This window comes from Peromyscus leucopus, chromosome 9, assembly GCF_004664715.2.
Source record: "Peromyscus leucopus breed LL Stock chromosome 9, UCI_PerLeu_2.1, whole genome shotgun sequence".
NCBI classification, from domain to species: Eukaryota; Metazoa; Chordata; class Mammalia; order Rodentia; family Cricetidae; genus Peromyscus; species Peromyscus leucopus.
Genome location: NC_051070.1, coordinates 51,443,841 through 51,468,069, shown reverse-complemented (window position 1 = coordinate 51,468,069; position 24,229 = coordinate 51,443,841). Strand labels below are relative to the sequence as shown.

General features: G+C 40.9%; 1 long non-coding RNA gene across 1 annotated transcript in view; it reads left to right on the top strand.

Annotated features, from left to right (window-relative positions):
* LOC119088575 overlaps positions 1-16,391 on the top strand; it is a 46,291-nt gene extending 29,900 nt beyond the window's left edge. The window contains exons 2-3 of the long non-coding RNA XR_005092245.1: positions 15,443-15,481; positions 16,308-16,391. This is a non-coding gene — a long non-coding RNA (uncharacterized LOC119088575). The remainder of the gene's footprint in view (positions 1-15,442; positions 15,482-16,307) is intronic.
* The last annotated feature ends 7,838 nt before the right edge of the window (positions 16,392-24,229 follow it).

The following is a 24,229-nucleotide window of genomic DNA, read 5'->3' as shown; positions in this document are numbered from 1 at the left end:
TGCTACCAAAAGAGAAAAGTAATCATTCTTCCTAAGCTTTCAACCACGCAATCTATAATAACTCAACTAGCCTGGCAAGATACCTACTGGTACAAGAGTGGGATGGACGTTATGGGAATAACCAACCATTTTCTGCTTGAATATATGGCCCATTCCATAAGATGGAATTAGTGGCTGGCACTTTTAACAGGACTGAGAACCCTGTGGCTAGGTAGATCATAGGCCTAGGAGAACCTACTACTGTTATTCTGCAAGGCGGATATAGTATTACACCAACTTCTAATGACTTATCACTATGTGCATAGAGTAGTTTGTCTCTCAACCCTCAGAGAAGCTTCTTTTTGTAGTGTATGGTGATTAATATAGAGACATAATTGTTTAACATGCACAGAATACAGAATCTTAGCTCTAAAGGGGATATCACACACACACATCAGAGATCATCATGAAAAATGGTCAGAATATTTTAAGAGCCAGAAGCAGTAGCTGACTAAAGGGAAACAATATTTTTCAGGTAAAACAAAGACTTTGCACATATGAACTCATAGCAATTATAACAACATGCACAAGGCCTGGACAAGAGCAAGCTAGAAAAAAAATTCCAGCATAGGAAAATATTCATAAAGCCCCAGTCTTAGTTAAATTATTGGCAACTGATAACTGTTGGGAGAAGGAGATGAAGCGTTCTTAAAGATGAGGCTCCATGCACATAGCAGTAAGTGGATTTAATGGGTTTGGGGAAAAAAGGATACATAAAATTGATTAAGGTGTAGTTATAGAAAGATTTGTAGAGGAAGGAATGGTGTGTGGAATTGATCAGAATAGATTATATGCATATATAGAATTCTCAAACAATAAAAACAAAAAGCTATCATAATTTTGTTCTGTAGTTTCCATTTTAATTATATACAATTTAAACCATATGCATTAGAAATTATCAATCAATATTATTGATATAGCATGTGATGTCACTAACAGAGTGAGGACAAAACTACAGGAGTGGAGTTTTGTGGGTGTTTTTTTAGGTTCCATTGGTACAAGGCCAAATTAAATTATCCCAACTTTAGGATAATCTAAATGTAATCTAACACAATCTAAATTTAATCTCTAAGATAATTACAAGGGAAATATCTAAAATGTTAAGGAGGGAATTAAAAATATTCATAATAAAAATTAAGTTAAAAGAAGGCAGTACAGAAGAATCAGGGTTAAAACAATGTCCATGATAAATAGGAAAAAAACTGCTGAAGTTAGACTCTCTTCATATGTAATTACTTCAAGTGTAAATGGGTTAATTTATCAATTAAAAAGATAGAGATTAGTAGAATGTTTTTTAAAAGAATCAACAGTATGTTATTAGAGACTAATCTTGGATAGCTTCAAAGACAGACAGATGGACAGACAGACAGACAGACACACACACACACACACACACACACACACACAGAGTAATTTAAAGTGAAAAGATGAAAGGGCTATTCCATACAAATGACTTAGAAAGATCTGGGCTAACTACACTAATATCAAATAGACTATACATCTAGTGGGATGACAAAGGAGGAAGAAGGGCATTATATGAGAATGAAAGGTTTCTTAGATTTGCTACATTAATTAATTTTTCCAGTCCAATCACAGTTTCTCCTCCCTCCCCCCTCTCCTCCAAGTCCTTCTCCGACAACATCCCCTTCCCTCCCTATTCACTCCTCCTTCTTTCTCTTCAGGAAAGGACAGGCCTCCCATGTACATCATCCAGCCATAGGATATCAGGTTGCAGTGAGACTAGATACCTCCTCTCTTATTAAGGCTGACTGAGGCAACTCAGTAGGAGCAAAGGGTCCCCAAAGCAGATAACAGAATTAGAGACATCCCCTACTCCCACTGTTAGGAGACCCTCAAGAAGACTAAGCTACACAATTATAACATACATATGTGCAGAGGGTCTTGGTAAGTCCCATGCAAGCTCTCTGGTTGTCAGTTGAATCTCTGTGAGCCTCTATGAGCTCAGGTTAGTTGATTCTGTGAGTTTTCTTGTGTTGTCCTTGGCTCCTCTGGCTCCTCTAATCCTTCCTACCCCTCTTCTATGGAATTCCCCAAGGTTCCACAAATGTTCAGCTAGGGGTCTCTTCATCTGTTTCCACCAGGTGCTGGGTAAAACCTCTCTGATGACAATTGGGCTCGTCAATGACCTATGAGTACAGCAGAATATCATTAGCAATCATTTCATTGACTTTTTTTTCCAGTCATGTTTAGTTCTATCCTAGGTCTCAAGGCTGTCCAGCCTCTGGATCCTGGCATCCTGGCAGTTTCAGGGGTAGGCTCCCTCTCATGGTATAGGTCTCAAGCTGGACCGGTTATTGGTTGGCCACTCCCATGATTTCTCTGCCACATTTACCCCAGCGTATCTTGCAGGCAGGGCAAATTGTAGGTCAAAGGTTAGTTATGTGCCTGGGTTGGGGGTCCCAATCTCTTCTCTGGAAGTCTTGTCTGGTTAAAGGATATGGCTGGTTCAGGCTCCATATCCCCCATTGCTAAGAATTATAGCTAGGGTTACCTCATAGATTCCTGGGAGTCTCCATTGCACTAGGTTTCTAGCTCATCCCAGAGATTCCCCTGATTCCAGTTGTATTTTCCCCTACTCTCACCCTCTATCTACCCCCTACCTGATCCCTCCTATTCCCATGCCCACCCCTTTGCCCAGAACCCTTCCCCCTGTCCACCTGTGATAACGATTATATTTTCCCCTCACAGTAAGTTTAATGTGTCTCCCCTTGAGTCTTCCTTGTGACTTAGCTTCTTTTTAGGTCTGTGTATTGAGGCATGGTTGTCCTTAACTTTGCAGCTAATATCCACCTATAAGTTAGTATATACCATGTTTGTTTTTCTGGGTCTGGGTTACCTCAGGATGATCATTTCTAGTTCCATCCATTTGCCAACAAATTGCATGATGCTGTTGTTTTAACAGCTGAGTAATTAAATATTCCATTGTGTAAATGTACCACATTGTGTTTATCCATTTTTTCAGTTAATGGACATCTAGGTTGTTTCCAGTTTCTGACTATTACAAATAAAGCCGCTATGAACATAGTTGAGAAGTGTTCTTGTGGTATGGTAGAGCATTCTTTGGGTACATGCCCAGGCGTGGTATGGCTGGGTCTTCAGGGAGGTCAATTCCCAATTTTCTGAGAAACTGCCATACTGATTTCCAAAGTGGCTGTACAAGTTTGCCCTCATACCAGCAATGGAGGAGTGCTCCCCCTTGCTCTACATCCTTGCCAGAAAGAAGGAAAGATTTAATATTGCAAGATGATGTTACTGAGTACGCATTTATGCACCTAGTATCAGGATGTGAAGTAACCAGGACTATATAGGGAACATTAAATATTGCTACTGTATAAAACAAAACACAATGGCAGTTTCTCATATGGCTATTCTCATGGAACTACCATCCTACACAGAACTGTTATTCAGCAATTATTCCAGAGAATTGAACTTAGATGCTCACAGATATTTATACATCAATCTTGAAAGCAACATTTTTCATAATAGGTAGGAAGCAGAACTAGTCCAATAACCTATCAATAAATGTACTATATAGGTAATTTAAAGCCATTTAAAGAAAGAAAATTTGATAGATACTGCATGGATGTATCTTGAAAAAATAACACTAAATAAAATAAGCCAGCAACATGTGTGTATGTCTTCTTAGACTGGACAATCTAGAATGGACAAATTCAGAGAGTAAGGGAAAGTAAAGTGGAAGATGAATGAAGTTGGGAGGGGATTGAAAAGTTTGGGCATTAGGTAGAGAATTTTGGTTGAACATGGTAAATGAAAATGTCCGGCAAGTAGATAGTAGTGATGGTTACCCAACATTGTAAATATTTATGCCACCAAATTATTCACTTGTGAATGGTTAAAATGATTGTGTGCTATGTTTATTTTATCACGATAAAAAATTCTCTGGAGCTCTGCCATAGGAGAAATGGCACAGCAGTGTAAGCAAACCACTCATGACAAGGGGGAAATGAAAGCCTGCTGGGGTTGGAGGAAGAGATGTATTACTAGAAAACCCAAGTCTCCCTTACCATTCCTATCCAGAATGGCAGCATGTGTATGAAAACACAGCATCTTAATGTGAATCCATCCACAACACAGTTACTGCACTGAGGACTCTGCTGCAAAGAGGTAGTAGTATGCCTGCATACAGATTCAAAGTAAGAGGACAGTCACAATAAATTGGCTTTTGATACAAAAATCTGTTTTGTTTTGCAATGGAAACATCATGCCCACTCCTAGGCAAATTCCCAGGAGGCAGAGGATTGGTGGAATATCAATGGAAAAGATCATCTTATGAAGTCGTTAGACGTTTGTTTTGATGTGAAGAACGCCTGTTACCCTTGTCTGTTCACTACTGTATCTACAGCACAGTATTCATACCACATGAAGAAATGACTGACAGTGGGAGCTGGGGAGACAGCTCTCTGTTAGTATGAAAGTCTGAGCTCCATCTCCTAGCACACACATAAAGACAACAGGCATTGCTGTGTGCATCTGTGATACCAGCATTGAGCGTGCAGGGGTAGACACAGGCAGCACAGTGACGAGCAGATTTCAAAAATTCGGTAGACAGACAACTTGGTCAGAATGGTGAGTGTCCACTTCACTGAGAGTCCCTGTCTCAAGATAAGGCTGAGGGTTTTAGAAAGAGGTACTTGACATTCTGCTCTGGCCTCTTCACATTCATGGGCATGCCCACCCACATATATGCACACAACACACACATACTCAAATGCACTCACACTCCACAAACACAAAAAAATTGTTCACACTGACTTCATAACAGCAATCACAGTCAATCATTGTATATAGTTAAGTCCATATTGGTCAAGTGTGCTTCTTTCACACACACACAAACACACACACACACACACACACACACACACACACACACGTAATATATATTTTAAATAAATCTCTGGTGTGACTTAGAATTTTTACTAGATACAACATTAGGATGAACCATTGTGGAAGATGTCAGAATTGATGGGTTAAAATCAATAGCAACTGGACTTTGGTCCTTATGTAAGTAACATCAGTACTCACGTGTCAATTACTACTTGCATTGATCTGTCATGTGACCCTTTTATACATTTAAGCTTTAATAATTTTGTTTTAGCATTGACTAAAATAAATCTTTAAACAGCATTTAAACAAAGGTATTAATCTGTGATTGTGTCTGTGTGTAGTATTAATGCAATAATAATAAATATTAAAGATCCTGGAAGAGAGAGGAGGGCTATAGGAAAGCTTCTGTGATGAGTAAGTACAATTCTAATCTACTCTTAGAACTGGAGTCCATCTTGATGATGAGGATCACACGTTTTATCAATATAACATTACCATTATTCCTGCCTTATCTTTATGTTGTGAACTTTAAAAGAGAAAAGTTCTCAACTAAATTCAGAATGCAGCAGGCTCCTATATACACAGAAGGTACAGTAGGTAAGTTCACACAAACGAGCTCACGCTTTGGCAAGCTAACATGTACAAATACAGATAGCATCTAAACTAAGGGCAATACAGGGAGAGCCCTGTCAACGCTGCTAAATTATTCATTTGCTGTTCTGCAGACTGAACACTATCAGGTAATGATCTGTAATTATTAATAAATAATTTAAATTTTAATAGCTCTGAAATGAAATGCTTAATTGCATCACAACATAATTAATGAAATTTGCTGAAACTTTAAAATGAGAAATTCTTTCTGCAATCATTCTTGTTCATTTTTTTTGCCCTAGATGATGGTAAATTATAGGACAAATAGAATGATCAAATCCTGTGGAATGTGCATATATGTTCATTTGTGTGGTGTGGTGTGTGTGAACTTTGGCATGGTATGTGTATGTTGGGGTGAGGTTGCTCTGTAATTCTTGCTATTCAAAGTATTGTAGAAAATAATGAAATGGGCTTGGCCAACTCATCTCTGACAACAAGCCTGGCTCTGACTTCTCTCAGGTGGCACAACACTGTGTTCAGTAAATGCATGTGTGCATTCATGCTAAGAGGACCCAAAAGGATGGAAAGTTATAAACATTCAATAATGTTATACATTACTGAAATGGTATGGCTTTCAGGTCCTTTTGGATTATGGCATCTATAGGCAATAGTTTCAATAGGATGCAAAATACATTCAGATCTGCAAACCCTTGGAGAAACTGAAAATGGCAGAACCCAGGGTCCTAAGACTAAGATCAATACATGAGTTCCCTTCCTTGTTGCTGTAATAGAATACCTGACACAAGCCACTTTAGGGTATGTGGGCTTATTTGGGCTCAGAAGTTTATAGACATAGTCTGGCATGGTGGAGAGGGCAGAACCGCTGAGACAGCTCTAACCTTAAGGACAGGTATACAGGAGGCATCAGTCCCTCCCAGCTTGGTGGATCCAGAACATGACTTTCAAGACTCAGTCTCCACGATTCATTTATGCCAGACAGGTTTCATGATGGAAAGGTTCCACAATATTTCAATATAGTGTCATTATTTGGGGACACATAATTTAAATACATGGTGGGGGTATTTCAGATTCAAAGCCCAACATAGGAAGTACTTATCATTATACCCATAAATCAATGCTCTGTCAATTCTCACCATAGAAGCTTCTATTTACAGTGGATGGTAATTAATACAATGACCCACAACTGGTCAAGGTGTAGACAATAAGAGACTGTGTAACACTCAACATAAGTGGAATATATAGATATAGATATATATAGATATAGATATATATGGAGATATAGATATGTAAATAGAGATACATACCATATATCCCTCCTCCACTTCAGGGAGATGTAAGAGCCACAGGCAATGGTTTACTATAAGGAAATACCTTATGAACACATCAGCAGATCTACACATATAAATTCAAAGTGATTGTGACAACATACACAAGACCTGTGCAAGCCCAAGCCAGACCAATCCCAGCATGGAGAGGGGAGGTGGCCATACAACCCCACCCCTAATCATGAAGTGACTGGCAATTGTTAAGTTTCTGGAAAAGGAAGAGTAAGTTTTCTCTAAGACTATAACCCCCTGTGAAGTCAACCATGCTCCTGTGGAAGAATATTTCTGGCAGAACGAGCTGGTCTTCAAAGTTTTTTTTTTTTTTGTTTTTTTTTTAAAGAGAACATAAACTTGGGTAGGTAAGAAAGTTGGCTGAACCTTGAAGAGTTGTGGGGTAATGTTGGTATGTGAATATAATAAAAACACTTTGTAAGAAACACCCAAATGCTCAAAGAACTAATGAGAAAATTCGAAACCCCAAGTGAAGGTTTGTGAATCTCAGTACCTCTTGGGGCTACCAGTCCTCTGATCCATTAGATTCACCATAATACGTCCCATTGTGAGTAGAACTCTGAATAGGCTCTCATTGTCCCTACACTTCCAGGCTTTCTCAACCTTCTTTTGAGAATCCAGGCTCCCTCATCTTGGTTACTATGTGGCCCCAGTACAAACAGGATTGTGGCCTTCTCAAGCTTTAAAGGAGGCCTAGTGTGGAACAATAGGGAGAAGGCTGGGCTAGGATGAAGCATGCTACTTACTGTGACACTCATGGAGTAGTGAGTGGGAAGAGAAACACAGCTGTCCACGCACAGAGCAAGCACTAAGTAGGTAGTGGTAAAACAAAGATGGATGAAAGAACGAGGGTTGTAGTTGGAGAATTTCTCTCCAGCTCCCACCAAGTCCCGCCAGTTCCGGAGCCCACTTATAAAATAAACACACAGACACTTATATTATTTAAACTGTTTGGCCTAATGGCTCAGGCTTCTAGCTATCTAGTTCTTACATCTTAAATTAATCCATTTTTATAAATCTATACCTTGCCATGTGGCTTGTGGCTTACCGGCATCTTCACATGCTGCTTCTCATAGCAGCAGCTGGCAGTGTCTCCCTCTCTGCCTTCCTGTTCCCTCAATTCTCCTCTCTGTTAGTCCCACCTATACTTCCTGTCTGGCTACTGGCCAATCAGTGTTTTATTTATACAGAGCAATATCCACAGCAAGAGGTGGCACATAAACAAGTAGGTGCCACCTACTCCTACTAGGGTCTGTGTCAGGTGAGATTCAATTTAATGTGTTGACACTCAGTAATTAATGTAAAGGAAATTCTATTGCTGTCATTAGTCTTATTTCACAAAAAAAGGAAACTAAGGCATAAGATATTTAAATAATTTTCTCCAGGACATCTAGGTGGTCTGTACTGGGAATAAGATAATACCTTAAGACTGGAAACCACACATTTTTGTCATCTTTGGCTTCTGAGATGTATAGCCTTAAATTTACCCATAAGAGAATAGAAGTGGACATTTGAAATTCTAAGAAACTTTCCTGAGGCCAAATACTACTCTGCAACTTTGCCAAAAAGTATCTTGGCCTCAGTTCTTCATACTGTTAGCATTATTCTCCAACTCCATCTTTCCATGGTGTCACAGGAGACTATCCCTACCTACTACACACCTTCAGGTTTGGGTCAGCTGAAACTTGCATCAGCTGATGGATGTGAGTGGGTATGACTTGGGTAGAGGACTAAAAGATGCTTCTAGGGTTGGGCTTACTACCTGAACTGCCTTTTCCTTGAGTTGAGCTATTGGAGGTGGGGCAAATGGTCCAAGTTTGAAAGAACTACCAGACAGATGAGTAACCTGAAGCAGTACTTTCCCTGCAACCAGAGTTAGTCAAGTGCAAAGCAGGTTGAGCTGTGGTGATCTTTGGATGTGTACCTGAAGCAGAGGTGCTCACACCAGTGAGCATGGGAAGACCACCTCATTGTTGTTTGCCACCAAGATTGCCTGGTTGCCACGTAGCATTATTGTGACAACAGCAGGTGAGTACTGCTCTGCTATCCCACCTTCAGGCGTTCTGAGAGATGGACACTCAATTTCGTTCAATATTACTTAGAGTGTTGTGTGAACGCAGCTTCACAAGTTCTCAAGCGCCTACTCCAAGCAGATGGTCCCCCTCAGGCACTGTAGCATACAAATTCTGGATCAATTTCAGCACAGCTGTGATGTAAATCCAACTTTTGGTCTCATAACTTCAGAGTTCAGCCACTGAAGTAGAAGGTCCATCAAATATGAATGAGCCTCTGCCTGAGTCTCCTACTGAAAGCCCTGCAGTGGCTGGGGGCAGTGGCCTCTGCCTGAGTCCCCTGCTAAAAGTCCTGCGTTGCCTGGGGGCAAATGGCCTCTGCTTTCAGAGCCATTCACTTTGCCTCTTTGTCACTTACTTACCACTGTTTCCTTGGCATTATTTCCCTGAGAACCTGGATTTGGCTCCATACCATTACTCCCATCCCTCAGCTAGCTCAGAAATACATGTAATTTAATTTGAGATGACTGTCCCATGATTTGATTAGAGGTAACTTCCCTATTACTTTTCCTCAGTACCATTGGAGACAGTTTGGTTTTAGGTAAGATTTTTTTTTTTGCCCTTGTAACTGCTTCTGTTTGGGACTTTCTTCCTCCCATCTGGTTAAGAAGATAAAATATAAACATAGAGAGAGCCCAGTACGTACTCTATGCAGCTTCTATGCAGACTAAGAAGACTACAGAATGAATCTTACAAACTTTAAGTGATCTAAAGCATCAAGTGTCAGACAACAGGCATTTAGGACAACCCAGGACACTGCAGATCTTGTTAAGAACCTATAAGGCCTGTCATAATCGGGAGGAAGCAGAAACTAAGAGTGGAAGAGGTTAGGTTGAGAGTCCAGGAGATGGAGGAGCCTAGGTAAGGGCAATGCCCACGTTAACAGCACCAGGGGCTCTGCCATATTCCTTGGTAGCCTGGAGATAGGAGACTGGTCTGGCCAAGGCAGAGGAGGAGTGAAGATGAAACCCTGGTGTGGTAAGAATCTTACCACTGGGCTGTTTTCAAACTGTCCACTTCACCCATACTGCTGACAGAGGTTGATATGAATGAGCCAGACTCTCTCAAGTGGTGCCTTCCTGTCCCATCTGGGTCACATCCAGTCTAAATACCCCATTGCTTTCATTATGACCAGGATTATTTTCTCACATTCCCATGCCCTTTTATATTGATATTTATAATGCAGTGCTCAATCATTTTAATTCAAGCTCTTAGTGCTGAAAGGTAAAGGGGCTATTGGATTTCTCTTCCTATGTAGCAGTCAGAAGCACATTTCCCTTCCTCTTCTTCCCATTCATCAATAAATTATTACTACTATTATTATAATGAAAAGAAAAATGCAATGTGGTTCAGGATTATATCCAATTTAAGATGGGCTTTTGACATGTGGCATATGTTAAAAAGGACTTATTTACTACCTCAAGTTTGTATAAAATAAGCTACAGGAAGGGAGATGGGATTTTTCTAGAAAATCCTAAGAACGGATTGATTTGAATTCATTTTTCTGTCATTCTTGAAAATGCAAGTTCAATTAATGCCACCATTGTTTCCCAGACCCTCTTACACTGTAATTACTTACACAAACATAAAGTCCTTTAGTTGGCCTGTCAGACTGATCACTGAAAAGTTCTGATTCAAACACCTGTTTAAAAATGAGGAAACCTGAGACTGGGGAAAGAGGGCTGATTGGTGGTCAGGAGTCTAGACCCATATTCCACAAGGACTCCACATTTGTTGATAGAATGCTGGTCAATGATGGCTGTCAAGTTCATTGGGTTAATAAAATTACACTTCTTTGTGTGTGTGTTAGGGCATTTCCAGAAATGATTAGATAATGAAGGCTATGACCTGCTCAATGGTTTAATATATTGATGTATTCATACAATGAAAGAGTGATTGGAGGTGGAAGAAAGAAAGAGATGATGGCTAGTTGAAATAAGTAGGTCACAGAGGATGTCCATAAGCATCTATGCTGGTCCTTTTTTGATATGTCCTTCTTTCTGCTTCCTGGCTGCACTGAATTTAACTGCTTTATTCCTCCATATCCATCCTTCCTTGATAAACTGACACCTTCAAAAACATGACCTAAAACATGTCTGTCATCTTTGAAGTTGTTTCTGTCAGACACCTGGTCACTGAGATAACAGTAACCAATGATGGATAGTGCCTTTTAGGGAAGGAATATGATGCTTAGGAGCTTGAGATAAGCAGGCAGGAAGCCTCAGTTTCTTTGCCTGCCTGTCTTCCTTCCTTCCTTCCTTCCTTCCTTCCTTCCTTCCTTCCCTCCCTCCCTCCCTCCCTCCCTCCTCCCTCTCTCCCTCCCTCCCCCTCCTTCCCTTCCTTTCTTCCATCCTCCCTCCCTTCCTTTCTTCTTTCCTTCCTTTCTTTCTTCATTTCTTTCTGCTTTTTCCTTTGTTTGATTGAGGCAGGGTTTCTCTGAGTAACCCTGACTGTCCTGGAACTCTCTTTGTAGACCAGGCTTGCTTTGAACTCAGAGATCCACCTGCTTCTGCCTCCTGAGTGCTGCGATCAAAGGCATGCGCCACCATGCTTGGCTGTGCCTCAGTTTCTTTTCCACTTGTGGCATTCACTAGCTTTGGGAAACTTACTGACAAATTGACACACACCTTGTAAGGTTTTTGTGAAGCTTAAAATAATTTGGCTAAAATTGTTTTCCAAAGTTCTTGACATATTATGAAATTCCAATAGACAACAATTACTTGTGAATTCCATGTAATATATCCATGAAAGGATGGACGATTAAAATGCTAGAGAGGAGGAAACCATGACTTAAAGGCAAGAGATTTTTATTTTTACATCATTGAGATATCTCCAAGAAAATATAAAAAAGGAACAGACTAGCTGTTACATATTTAGGAAATGTTCTATAAAGAGAGATAAAAGTGTCCTGGTTTCAGAGGCCAAAATTGATGTTCACAGGTTTGACCAAGGTACTCAATGTTCATACCTTTCAAGAATCCTCCATCTCTTCTGGGATTAAATTCAGCCAACCACACATGGCCTGCTGTGACCCACCCCTTGCAAGAGTCCCAAATTGTTACTCATAGGACTTCCATTTGTGAACTTTGTGCACGAGTCATATTTACGCATACCACATGTAGTTTCCCTTCTCCATATTATTGACTATTCTATTCTATTTTTGTGCCAATAATTTCTAGTTATCCTGAATTTAATGTTCCATCCAAACCTCTGGATGCTCCTCCCTAAAGTAATCTTTCTCTCTCTTGATCTCCTACAACATTCACGCTTTCACGGCTCCTAGGCGTTTATATTTTGGTTGAGTTGAGCTCCATGCATTTCCCACCAGATGGTGACAATTTAAGGAGAAAGTCTAGGCCTGGCCCCTTCTCTAGTTCCCAAACATAGAACACAGCATCTTAGAATCCGAGACAATTACTTGTTAAGGCCATAGCTCCCTGCTTTGTTTTATTTTTTAGCATCATTGACTTGGAGATGTTTCTTTGACCCCAGCCTTCTTCTACAAAATGAGCTGGAGTAAGCTCTTAGATTGGGTGTGTATTCTGGGAACGAGGTTCCTGCTTTCTTGTCCATAGTCACCCAGTTTGGTTTTGAGCCCACTTCTTACCTCTAACTGAGTCCTCATTTCAAATATTTTTGAAATTCTGCAACTTGTTAAACTGAGCAGAGCTATTTCTCAATCTTCAGTGTACCCACACATCCATCCTTCTCACTTAAAGCTTGTGTAAGTATTAGTGAGCAGATACCTCATGCCCTGGAGCCCAAAGTCCACTTTTATACCCACTTCCACACAAGAAGTGTTTGGAACAGGAGAAAGTAAGAAATGTTGAACTATTTATTCTTCCTTATGGAACTACTTCCTTAAAGAAAGATGTAATTATATGACCTTTATCAATTCTCTCTACACGTATTCTGGTATGCATACATATACTCTGCATTTAAGTAGTACAGTTTGATTTGAGGGTCTTTTGTACCAGGACTAATGTGGTTATTAAGCAAAAAGTAAAATAGCTTTCACCAAGGTAGAAGAAATTCAAGGCATGCTAAGTTATCTTCCCTATGTCTTAGTGTGAAATTAAGAATACCTCTTGCATAAATGAACTAGATAATAGCAGCTGAAATGAACCAGAGCTAATGGTCAGAAGACAGAAGGCAGATTCAGTTCAACACTGGGAGATCTTCCAAAACCAAAACTCATGCCTAGAGAAAGAGACTATCCTGAACTAATGAATTAGCCTGTTAGAGAGACATCAGAAGAGGCCAGCCAATCACCTGTCAGCACTGCTGTGGCAGATAGTCATTTTTTGAGAATGACTTTGGTATGAGGTTTTTGAAAAGAAAAAGAAGGTGGGTCATGAGAAATCAAGGTTCATCTAACAAGAATTCTCAGAGCTGTAATTTCGGTGTACCTGTCCATATTAATTATTTTGTGCTGCTAGGACAAAAATACCTGGAAAATACAACTTAATTAAGGAAGGACTTATTTTAATGCGGGGTTTGAGGGTCCAGCATGGTGGGCTGTCACAGCCACAGGAAGCTGAGGACACTGGTACAATGCATCTCCAGTCAATATACAGAAGATGATGACTTCTGGTGTCCAGACACTTCCTCCTATTTATTTAGTCCAGAGCAATGTTGCCTACATTTTGGTTGTGTCCTCAACTTCTATTAACCTAATCTAGAAATCTCCTCACAGACATGCCTAGAGGCTTGTTTCCATGGTGATTCCAAATCCCATCAAGTTGACAGGCATAACCATTACTCCATCTCATTTACTTATCTTACACTTTTAATTGCAGTCAAGAAAATCTACCTATTTTCTAAAACCTGTGATTTTTGTCCTCTGCTTTATCCATACTATCTGATATGCCTCTTCTTCTGCTGCCCACCAATCTTAATCCATGAATAATTGAATTTCTAGCTATATCAGTCTCCTTGGTGAGGTCTTAAATTACATGTGACTCACACTTTTTAATTTGCTATGTTCTGAATATTGGTGACCCCTCTCCCCAATTCATGTTTGACCATAACATCTAGTATGATAATATTAAGAGTTTAGGCATTTATGAGGTTGTTCAATTATGAGGGTTTCAGATTTAGGAATGGAGTTAGTGCTTTTATGAGACTGATTCACAGTTTTTTTTTACCCCTCTTACTCTGTAAGGAGGTAGCTAGTTGTCATATTGAATACTGACAGCAAGGTCCTTTGGACACGGAATCTGCTGGGACATTCACTTTGTGCTTCCCAGCCTCTGGAACTGAAATAAAGCTTTGCTGCTTATGAATTATTTACTCTAAGTTGCTATGTTAAAACACATAGATGAATGGACTGGAGCTAACACAAACACTTTATTTCATTCTGTCATTGAAATCCACTCATCTGATGATGTTTCAACCACTCTATCACCACCTCCAATCCCTCCCATCAACATAGCCCCTCATCACAATTACTGCAGTACTCACAGTCCTCTCGTTTTCCTTCTGCCTCATGTGGCCAAATGAAATACCCAGAATAATCTTTGAAATTTAGAAAGTAGTGTCTTCCCCCACCACACCGCTTTAAACCTCCACATTGGTTATTTTGAATAATAATCTTTCTGGTTACTTTCAGAACTCCATAAGGCCTGGTCTCTGGTCATATTTGGGGCTTCTTCTCTCCTTCACTTTCATGCTTTAACCTTACCAGCCTACTGTCAAAGTCTTTCTTAAAACCTGTGCTAGGCATCCTTGCTGAGGGGAATAGGTGTTGTCTCTCTATGAGCAGCAGGGTCACTGTTCCCACTCTTTCCAGTTCTTTCCTTACAGCTTACCTTCTAATTGACTCCTTTCTTGCTGTCTCCTGCTATGGGCTGAATGTTAGGCCCTGCTCCTAAATTTCTCTGTTGAAACCTGATCCCCAAATGTGATGGTCTTTGGAGGTGGGGCCTTTGGAAGGTTATTAAGTCATAAAGGTGACCTCTCAAGAATGTGATTAGGGCCCTCACAAGAAGAAAATTAAAGCTGCCTGTGCTTGTGTACATCTGTAATTCAGCACTAGGGAGGTTGAGGCAGGAGAACTGTGTAACTTGGGAAACTTCATTTCACAGGAGAAGGAAGAGTGGGAAAGGAAGAGACCCAAGTTTTAGTCTTGTTAGCATGCTGTGAAGGTTTGTATCTTCAGACATCTGATCGGCTGGTGTCTTGAACTTGAACTTCCCAGGCTCCAGACATGTGAGAGATAAATGTTTGTCATTTAAGCCACCCAGTCTATGGTATCATCACCATCAGCAGAAGCATCACCACCACCACCACCACCACCACCACCACCACCACCACCACCACCACCATCACTACAACTCAAACTGATAAAGACCATGTGGCAATATTAAAAACATCTGTTTCCCTACTGTCTTACATGATTAACCTACATGTGACAAAGTTTTATTATTTAAGTTTTAGAGATCTAAGCCTAGTAGTTTATAAGCTTTAAAAAGATATGAATTCCATCCTATTAATCTTTTATCATGTATTTTTCAGGATTACCAGAAGTAAGATAAATTGCTAAGACAGTCCTAAGTAAGTAAGATGGTGTGGGGTGGTGGTCTCAATTAGAAAAGATTTACTATTCCATTGATAGGAAAACCATTGATCTCAGAAAAACAGTATTTATTAATAGACTAAATGTTAGCACAGTTCTGTCCTGGGTTCTGAGACACAACTTTATAGACCATTCTTTCAGTGGAAAAGGGGAGTGAGATTGGATCCTCTGGAGTCCTATATCTTCCTCTGCTAAAATATCTCCAAACAGACACAATTTAGGGTAAAAAAAAATGCTTGTAGGGAAAGGTCCATTATATTAAACAACTCTCCTACTGTAACAAGATACCTGAAACCAATAGCTTCTAAGAAGAAGAGTTTATTCAGCCAATGCTTTTGAAGACTCCAGGCCATGATCAAGTGGTCTTATTGCCATAGGTCTCTGGTGGGGTGATGGGTGGGAGCGAAAGTGAGCACAGGACACAGCAATCCCCCTAGATTGATGACCAGACACGTAATCAAAGAGGAAACAAGAATCAGGACCCTGTAATCCCCTTCAAAGGCATGTGCCCAGTGATCCTCTGCTGGGCTCCATGTTCAAAAGGTCTACAGTACATCCCAATAGCATCTTTGATACCTGTGCATAGGTAGATATTTTGGAAGATACTTCTCCAAACTGTGGGAGGTGTGTGTTTTCTAAATTCTTCATTCTGGATTTTCATTGCTATTGAACTCTTAAATCAAATTCAAATGCCTGGGGCAAATGATTGGAGCTTCATTTAATGAGCATTAGTTGCATGGAGACTATCACAGAGATGAAAGAAAGAAACCATTTTGCCTCTGGAAACATAATCTTGTTTCTTAGGAAGGAAACACAATCGCCCTGCCCAAGAGGACCAGTTCTACAGCAGAAGGAGAACACATCAGATCTCAGTGGACCAACCTCAGGCTAAGAATATACTGAAGCTATTTTTCACCCCGCCCTGTCCTCTGCCCCCAGAAATTCCCTCGACACTCCTCTGTGTCTTCCCAGAGCTCAGTTTTTCAGTCAATCTCCCAGTGATTGCAAAATAGATCAAGACTTAGATAAGAGTGGGAAAGGCTGGGGAGAGGTTGGTAAAGTATTTGCTGTACAAGCATGAGGACCTGAGTTCAGATCCCCAGCACCCACACAAAAAGTGGGGCGCTGTGGTAATCACTTTTAATCTCTGTTAATCTCTGTACTGGGTAAACAGAGCTGGAAGGATCTCTGAGGCTTGTTCACCTGCCAGTCTAGCCAAATCAGCACTCTTAAGGTTCAGTGACAGACCTTGTCTCCAGAATGAGGAGGACACCAACAATTAAGTTCTAACTTCTATAAGCGCATTTGTGTGCTCATATTTACAACCCTGGTTGCTATGTTCTTGAGCAGTGACTGTTCATTGCAGACTATGTAAGATAAATTTTCAAGACCTATGGCATTGTTTGTTCTGTCACTGTCTTACTGACTGGCTCTAAGTAGTTTGATTCTAAACTTGTGACTTAAAAAAAAAATGCACCACTGTTTAAATGGTTGATTTTTACATTTTATAAAATAAAATGCAATGCCTCTACACCCCCCCCCCATAAAAAACACCACAAGCTTTGACCATCATCCTCTAAACTTCTGTGACTGGTCCCATCCCTGCTGCCTGCATCCTCAGTCAGTGCCTGGCTGGGTTCAAGGTCTCTATCCAACTCATGCATCTCAGCCTGGCTCTGGCTTCCCAGTTGCTAAGCACTGGTCCAGGGAGCCCTGGATTCCCACACGACCCGATGAAGGTTACGATTTCTCTGGGAGTACATTCCATACCACTTTATTTCAAAACATATCACTTTGTGTTATTCGTATTTCCTTATTTGTTTGTCTTATCCACTAGACTGTGAGATCCTCAAGGACAGAGACTATGTTTTATTCATCTTTGTGTTTCTTGCAGTGCTTATCATGATGCTGAGCCAGATAGGCCTCAGTAAATGTGGGTTGAATGCCTGTCCATCAGAAAATTCCCTGCATGCACGCAGCCAGCCTTGCAACCAGCTCCTGACGCCTTCCTCCTTTCTCTCGGCACAGGCTCTGCCCTGAGACAGATAGGATGAGGTCTGCACAAAAGCAATGGAGTGCTTAAATCAATGACTCTCATAGTGGGCCTTTGAGTAAATGTTTGTTGACAAATTGAATGCCTAAAAGGAGATTTCACAGCCTGTTCCTGTCTAGCACAGCCACTTGTGGAAAAATGCAACCCTTCATCGTGGTCTCCAAGTAGTATCTACTTATTGTCCGTGGGCAGACTTCCGGAAACTGAGTCAGCTGAGCTTAAAAGAACTCAACTTTTGCAGACACCACCTGGGCCATAGAGGGACCAGGACAATTAGCATCTTAGCTCTCCTGGTAAACTACAATCCATTAGTAGGACCCCAGTGAACTTCATCCTGAGAACTAATCTGAGACTATCTGCAGCTGGCTATAGAGTGAGCACAAAGGACTAACGGGTTATTGTAGCTAGAGAGTTTTCTCTCCTGGTCTCGCCAAGCCCTGACAGTCTGACAGCCCACTTATAAAATAAACACACAGATGTTTATATTGTTTACAAACTGTATGGCCATGGCAGGCTTCTTGTTATCTAGTTCTTATATCTTAAATTAACCCATTTCTATTAATCTATAAGTTGCCATGTAGCCCTGTGGCTTACCGGTATCTTAACATCTTCTCATGGCAGCAGCTGGCAGTGTCTCTCTGCCTCAGCCTTCCACTTCCCAGAATTCTCTTTTCTGCTTGTCCAGCCTATACTTCTTGCCTGGCTACTGGCCAATCAGTGATTTATTTATTAACCAATCAGAGCAACACATTTGACATGCAGAACATCCCATAGCAGGTTATGGTTGGGTTGTGCCTCCAGATAGCATGGATTGGACACTTGAGCTCCAATTCAACAGTGGTGGGAGGTGGGATTTAATAGGTGTACAGGTCATAAAGGCTCCACCCTCATGATGAGTTCATCATAAAGGGCCTTGAGACTGTAAGTGTGATCCAACCCATCCCCTCTCTTCTCACCTTTTTCCTTTCTGCTAAAACCTAATGATGTGAAACCATCCCTGGATGTGGGCCCTTGACTGGGAACTTCCCAGTATCCAGAGAAATATATTATGGATTGCACTTCTATATATTATAATTATGACCTTGAGTCATCCCATCTCAGGAATCCTCTTATAACAACACAAAGATGAATGAAAACAGGCCTCAAGTCCCCCCAGTGTGATCCCCAAACTTCTCTAAGCCACACCTCCTATGTTTTCCATCTCCTAGCGATTAAATAACAAGTCCCTGCTCACTATCTAAGATTTTTGACGTAATTTCTTTCACTCATTTCCCTCATCCCAGAAAAAACAGTAAGTGACTAAATAGAAACTTCTGTTGTGAAGGAGAAGAAACAAATGCCCTGCATGCTTTATGTATATATGTACCTACCTACATGTAGCTTGGCGTTGATCAAAGCAAAGAGCTGCAGGGTGCTCCTTGCAATTCCCAGGTGCTTATGGGATCTGGGCTTGTGTGTGAATTCTATAGCGTCTTGTTCTATTCCTTAAATAACTGCATGGGCTGGGTGATAATTTCCCCATTTTGCAAATGGCGAACTGATCAGCAGAGGCTTTGCCACTTAAAATGAGGCTAATGGTGAAAGACAAAGCTTGAGATTCAAGCACTGACTGCACAGTGGCCTCTAGTGAGCACCCTCTGCACAGCCTTCTACCTACACTACTACCTATACTCCACTGAGGCCACAATGCAGAACACAGTTCTGCTTCCAGATGCCAGCATCATTCTTGCTTGAGAGAGTTCTGCTGATTGTGTTACTTTTGAGACCACATACCTTTTCTGTCTTTGCTTCTCCTAGCCACTTGGATAAACATTTCCCAGAAGTCTCTAAGTTTGCTCCCTGAAGTTCTTTACTCTAGGATCTAGCTCTTCACCTCCACTGTGGCTCCTCCTCCCAAACCTGTGCTTTGCTTTTGGCCCTAGCATCCTGTGGGATATTTTCTCTTAGCAAGTATTGGATGATGTACACCATTCATTCTAACCTACTCTGTCTACCAGTCTATTGCAAAATATCCAATAGATAGCTAAAAAGGTTTTAGTCACCCCATTCTTGTTGGCAGTTCTGTGACTCATCCATTACTAATTCTGGAGTCTTTACTAATGGGACTATTGAGTATCCTGGACAGTTCTTTTGCTATTTAGGCAGACCTCCCTCTCTGGTTTAGAAATGTTCTATCCACGGTACACATGATTTTCCCCCACAAAAAGATAAACACAGATAAATGGTGGGAAATACAGGTGGGAGGAAAAGAGAGGAGACAGGACAGGGGGACAAATTCATGTTGGTAAGTTTTTCTTTTCCCTTGGTAGGAAAGCAGTAATCAGGCTTTCTCATTACATGAGCCTCTGATTTTCATCCATAAAGCTGTTCTATCCTATTCTTTCTGGAGTGGAAAAAAGACATTGCAAAGCCACACACCCTGCCAGCTTGGGATGCAAAAATGATAGGGGACGATCTCAGCAACTCAGCAGGAGGAGTGCATGTCAGTGGAATGCAATCAGGCAATGTCAAGTCCAGCAAGGAAAACTCGAGTTAACAACGCCCCTCTGCTTGTGAAAATTGTAGTGGCTGCGAAAGGAAAATGTATTTGAGAATACAGCCAGTAATAAAGTGCCTTCACTGGGAGGCAAGTTATGAGAAGAGAGACATCGTAAGCTAGATAATAACATTTGAGGTCCAAGGGTCTTCCTGACAGAGACAAGGAAACTCAAGGTTGGGAACATCACTGGGAGCCAGAGTGTTGTACTGGAAGAGTGCAGGACTTGAGTGGACCTGGAATAGAAGGCATCCCCTTGGACTTCTTCAGGTGGGTTATCCAAATTATACCTTGCGTCAGACTCAAATTCAAGGTCTATAAAATAGTGAAAATAATGTTTGCCTTGGAGGGTAGCCTGATGGTGAATTGAGATGATATCTGAACAGTTTCTGTTAAATATTAATTGTTCCATAGGTGAGCCCTCATTTTCTCTCTAGCTAGTGATATTGCCTTTCTGTAATCTCATCATAGACAGGATCACAAATAGGGGACAGGAAAGTTTGCAACTAAAAAAAGCCTGAAGTTTAGTTCCAAACCTTTTTACGAAGACAAACAGGAAAGCCTGCTTAGGGACCATGGTAGAGAGTCTCCTAAGCCCAAAATGGGTAACTGTGCTGTGGTAGTTCTGACAATAGGAAGGTGAAAACCAAGTTTGGGACAAAAGGCCCTTTACCTTAGAGTACCCCAGGCTCCATTAAGACCCTTAGCTGTCACACATTATTATTTCTGTGAAAACCTTTCACATGGTGTCGTTGTTAGCCATGCCATTTTAAGCATGGGTAGTGGCTATTGTTCTCAGAACAAGGGGGAATGGGACCATAGAATATGAGAGAGTTTCTCTACTTTATGATGCTGGCATAATTAAGAAATCGGAGGTCATTGCTTGGGACCCAGCTTTGAGGCTTACAAACCAGGAGACTTCAAATAATTTAACAGACTTCCCCAAAGCTCCTCAGCAAATTTTGGAAGAACTGCATTTCCCATTTCCCAATGATCAAAATAGATCACACATAAGTCAGAGTTGACAACTGGGTAAGAGGAATCACAGAAGTTGTACAGCTGAGAAAGGACTGTGGGAAGGCTGTCAGTGTATATATGCACTTTAGCATGGGACTTGCTTCAATGTTGGGGCTGCAAGCTGTTCAGAAATTTCACATCTTAGGTGACCTTAGCAACTCTTGCTTTGAACATTGAATGGAATTCTCATCTAAGGGAAAGAACTAGAAAATGGGGAAAAAAATTTCTTTATCCTTTCTGAGTGCTGTGTAGTACCCTGGGCTTTGTTCCTGTGTTGATAATGTGCGCTTCATTTCCACAGTCTACTAGGCACTGTCCAGAGTCGAACATCCTGTTTTATTACTCTGGTTGGCTCACCAACCCCTGCCCTTGTCTCTTCACAGCCATAAGAAGCACAGATGTTGCTAGGTCCCAGGTTGGCTGGATTCTCCTATGAGAGTGACTGACCAGACATTTGCCCTGTACTCAATTCCCCAGGCCATAAGCTGTCTGGAGCAGAAGGCTGCCCTTCCCAGGAAGGAGATGGCAGCTGTAACAGGTGTTAATAAATGCAGATCCATGGCCAGCGGCTGGCATGGATCATTTTATTAGGCAATCATATATTTTCATTAGCGATGGTGATGAAGCGCTTAGGCTTTTATGGGGTGTTTTAATGTTTCATTTTGCCACCAGACTTTATTACCATGCCAGCCTATTTCCTGCTGGGGCAGGCCATGCTTACTCTCTTTCTCTGTGTAGAAGCATTTCAACATTTCCTTTTCCCAAAGCTGCATCCAGAAGATAACTTCCCATCTGCTTAAGGAGACAACGGGGCCATTAAAGGCCATGAAGTCAATGACAACCCCAGCTCATAATTTTTATGTCCTTGTTGTAACCTGATGCCCCCCAGAATGTTATCCTGAGGTTAATGGCTTAGGAGATGCAGGAGTGACCAGACAGCTGCACAGTGGGCACCTGGCCCTTGATATGAGGAATTAAAAAATGTTTTGAGAATAGACAAATAGAGCTTCTCTCTAGTACCTACAGGAGTGAGGGTTAGGATTATTGAGCTCAATGCAGCTATGGATTATCTAATACTATGACTCCTGTCATGTGGCACACAATGGCACAGAGACCAAAGATTCTCAGTGACTTGCCCAAGGTCATACAGAGTGGGAACTCAAAGCCTCTGGTCTCAGAGCTGAGTTTGATCACTAGGCTATGATGGTTTTTTTTTTTTTTTTTTTTTTTTTTTCTGCCAGGCAGGATCTAAAAAATAAGCCCCAGGAAACCCAATAGAAGCAGTCTTCACTGAGGAACACCAGAGAAGACTTTAGGGACCCAATAGATCATCCACCTCTGTTGCAGGTACAGAAATTTAGATGAAGGAAGGAGGGGTGTTCATCTGAGCTGTCAAAGCATCTAGGGTTGTTTATATAGTTACCAGCCAAGTAATCATCATTTGCTCACTGGAGAGCAGGGAGTTCAGTATGGCTAGGGATTCAAGGAAGAACATGTTCTCAGGTCCGGGGCTAGAGGTCAATGTCGCTGTCCTTACACAGTGCACACAAGATCCTTGGGTCAGTCCACAGCACTTCCAAAAAGGGTTTAAAAATCTCTGATAATTACATGCAGTTATTAATGTGATGTTATCTAAATACTCCTGCAAGATGCTTTTGTGTTAGCGTTGTAGGTTATAGATTAAAAACATGGGTTTTGAGAAAAACCTCTGCATTTTCTTGGCAATGTGATAAATTGAAAGAGTCAAAACTTTATAATCATAAAATCAAAGTTCAAATATTGAACTCACCTTCAACAATGTGTTGTTTTGGGTCTCTGTTTCCTAAACTGCAAAATGGGAATAAAATCCTTTCAAGTTGTAGAGAGATGTCATCTTGGTGATGCATGTAAAATGCTTTGCCACTAGCATAACAACCATAAAATAGGTGGTATTTAGCATAATTACCATAATCACATAGCGAGAAGAACAACATTAGGACTGTGGTGAATATGACTTTCAAATTCTCTCCTTAATCACTGGTTTCCTTGAGTTTAAATTACCTAGGAAAAACTATATTGGACATGAAGAGGCGATAAGAGCCCTCTGGCTTCATAATCTCTGTAGCTATAGGTACACAAATGCTTACAACATAAAAAGGGTTAAAAATAAGTTAACAAAGGTCATTTATTGAGAGGGAAGCAGAATAAGCTAGAAGGTTGGTTTTCTGAAAGGGATTCATGGCAAAAGCATAAAAGAAGAAACTCAGGCTGCCACTTTGTTCCCTTAGATATTTAGTACAGTCCTTTGCATATGCTTGGTGACCAATAAATGTTTGTGTGACATGAATTGAAGGGGCCTGGTAGACAACTGAAGATGTCCCTGTCTTTTTTAAGTACAAGAACTACAAGAAAAGGAGGGTTGAGAAGACTCAGGGGGAGCCTGTGTTCTCCTTTTTAGTCAAGGGCCCCACTGATACTGGGAATCAGAAAGAATGAACACTAACCTCCAGATATAGACCCTATGTCCGTGTAATCTTTCTGAAACATCCCAAGAGAGTTAGATTTGTGAAATGGTCCCTGGAATGTCTTTATGAAAAATTATATAATGCAGAAACAGGAAACTTAAAAGAAACTTCCGGGGCATGGTTAACAGATGGCTCCATCTGAGAAACCTATCTCAATTACAAATAAGAAAATCCTACCAAGAAATGCAGAGCATCGCAGACCCAACAATTAGGTAGATAGCTACCAACACTGCAAGGCTTTCCCCATGTGAACAGAAAGGATCACGCTGAATGTATCTCCTGCACAGGGCTCTGTGATCATTTTAAATGTTTACTTGTATTTTATATGTATGAACATTTTGCTTACATGTATGTATGTGCCTGTCTGATGACCAGAGGTCAGAAAAAGGTATTGTATCCTCTGGAACTGGAAGTGCAGGCAGTTATGAAGCAAGATGTGGGTGCGGGGAAACTAAATCCATGTCTCTGCAAGGGCGGCAAGTGTTCTTAACACTTGAACCATCTGTCCAGCCCTTCAAGACATAATCTTGGGGAGATCACTCTATTTGTTCCTAACCTTTTAGTGTGTTAGCTTCTAATTTCTTCAGAAGAAGCATCAATTACTATAGTTATGCTC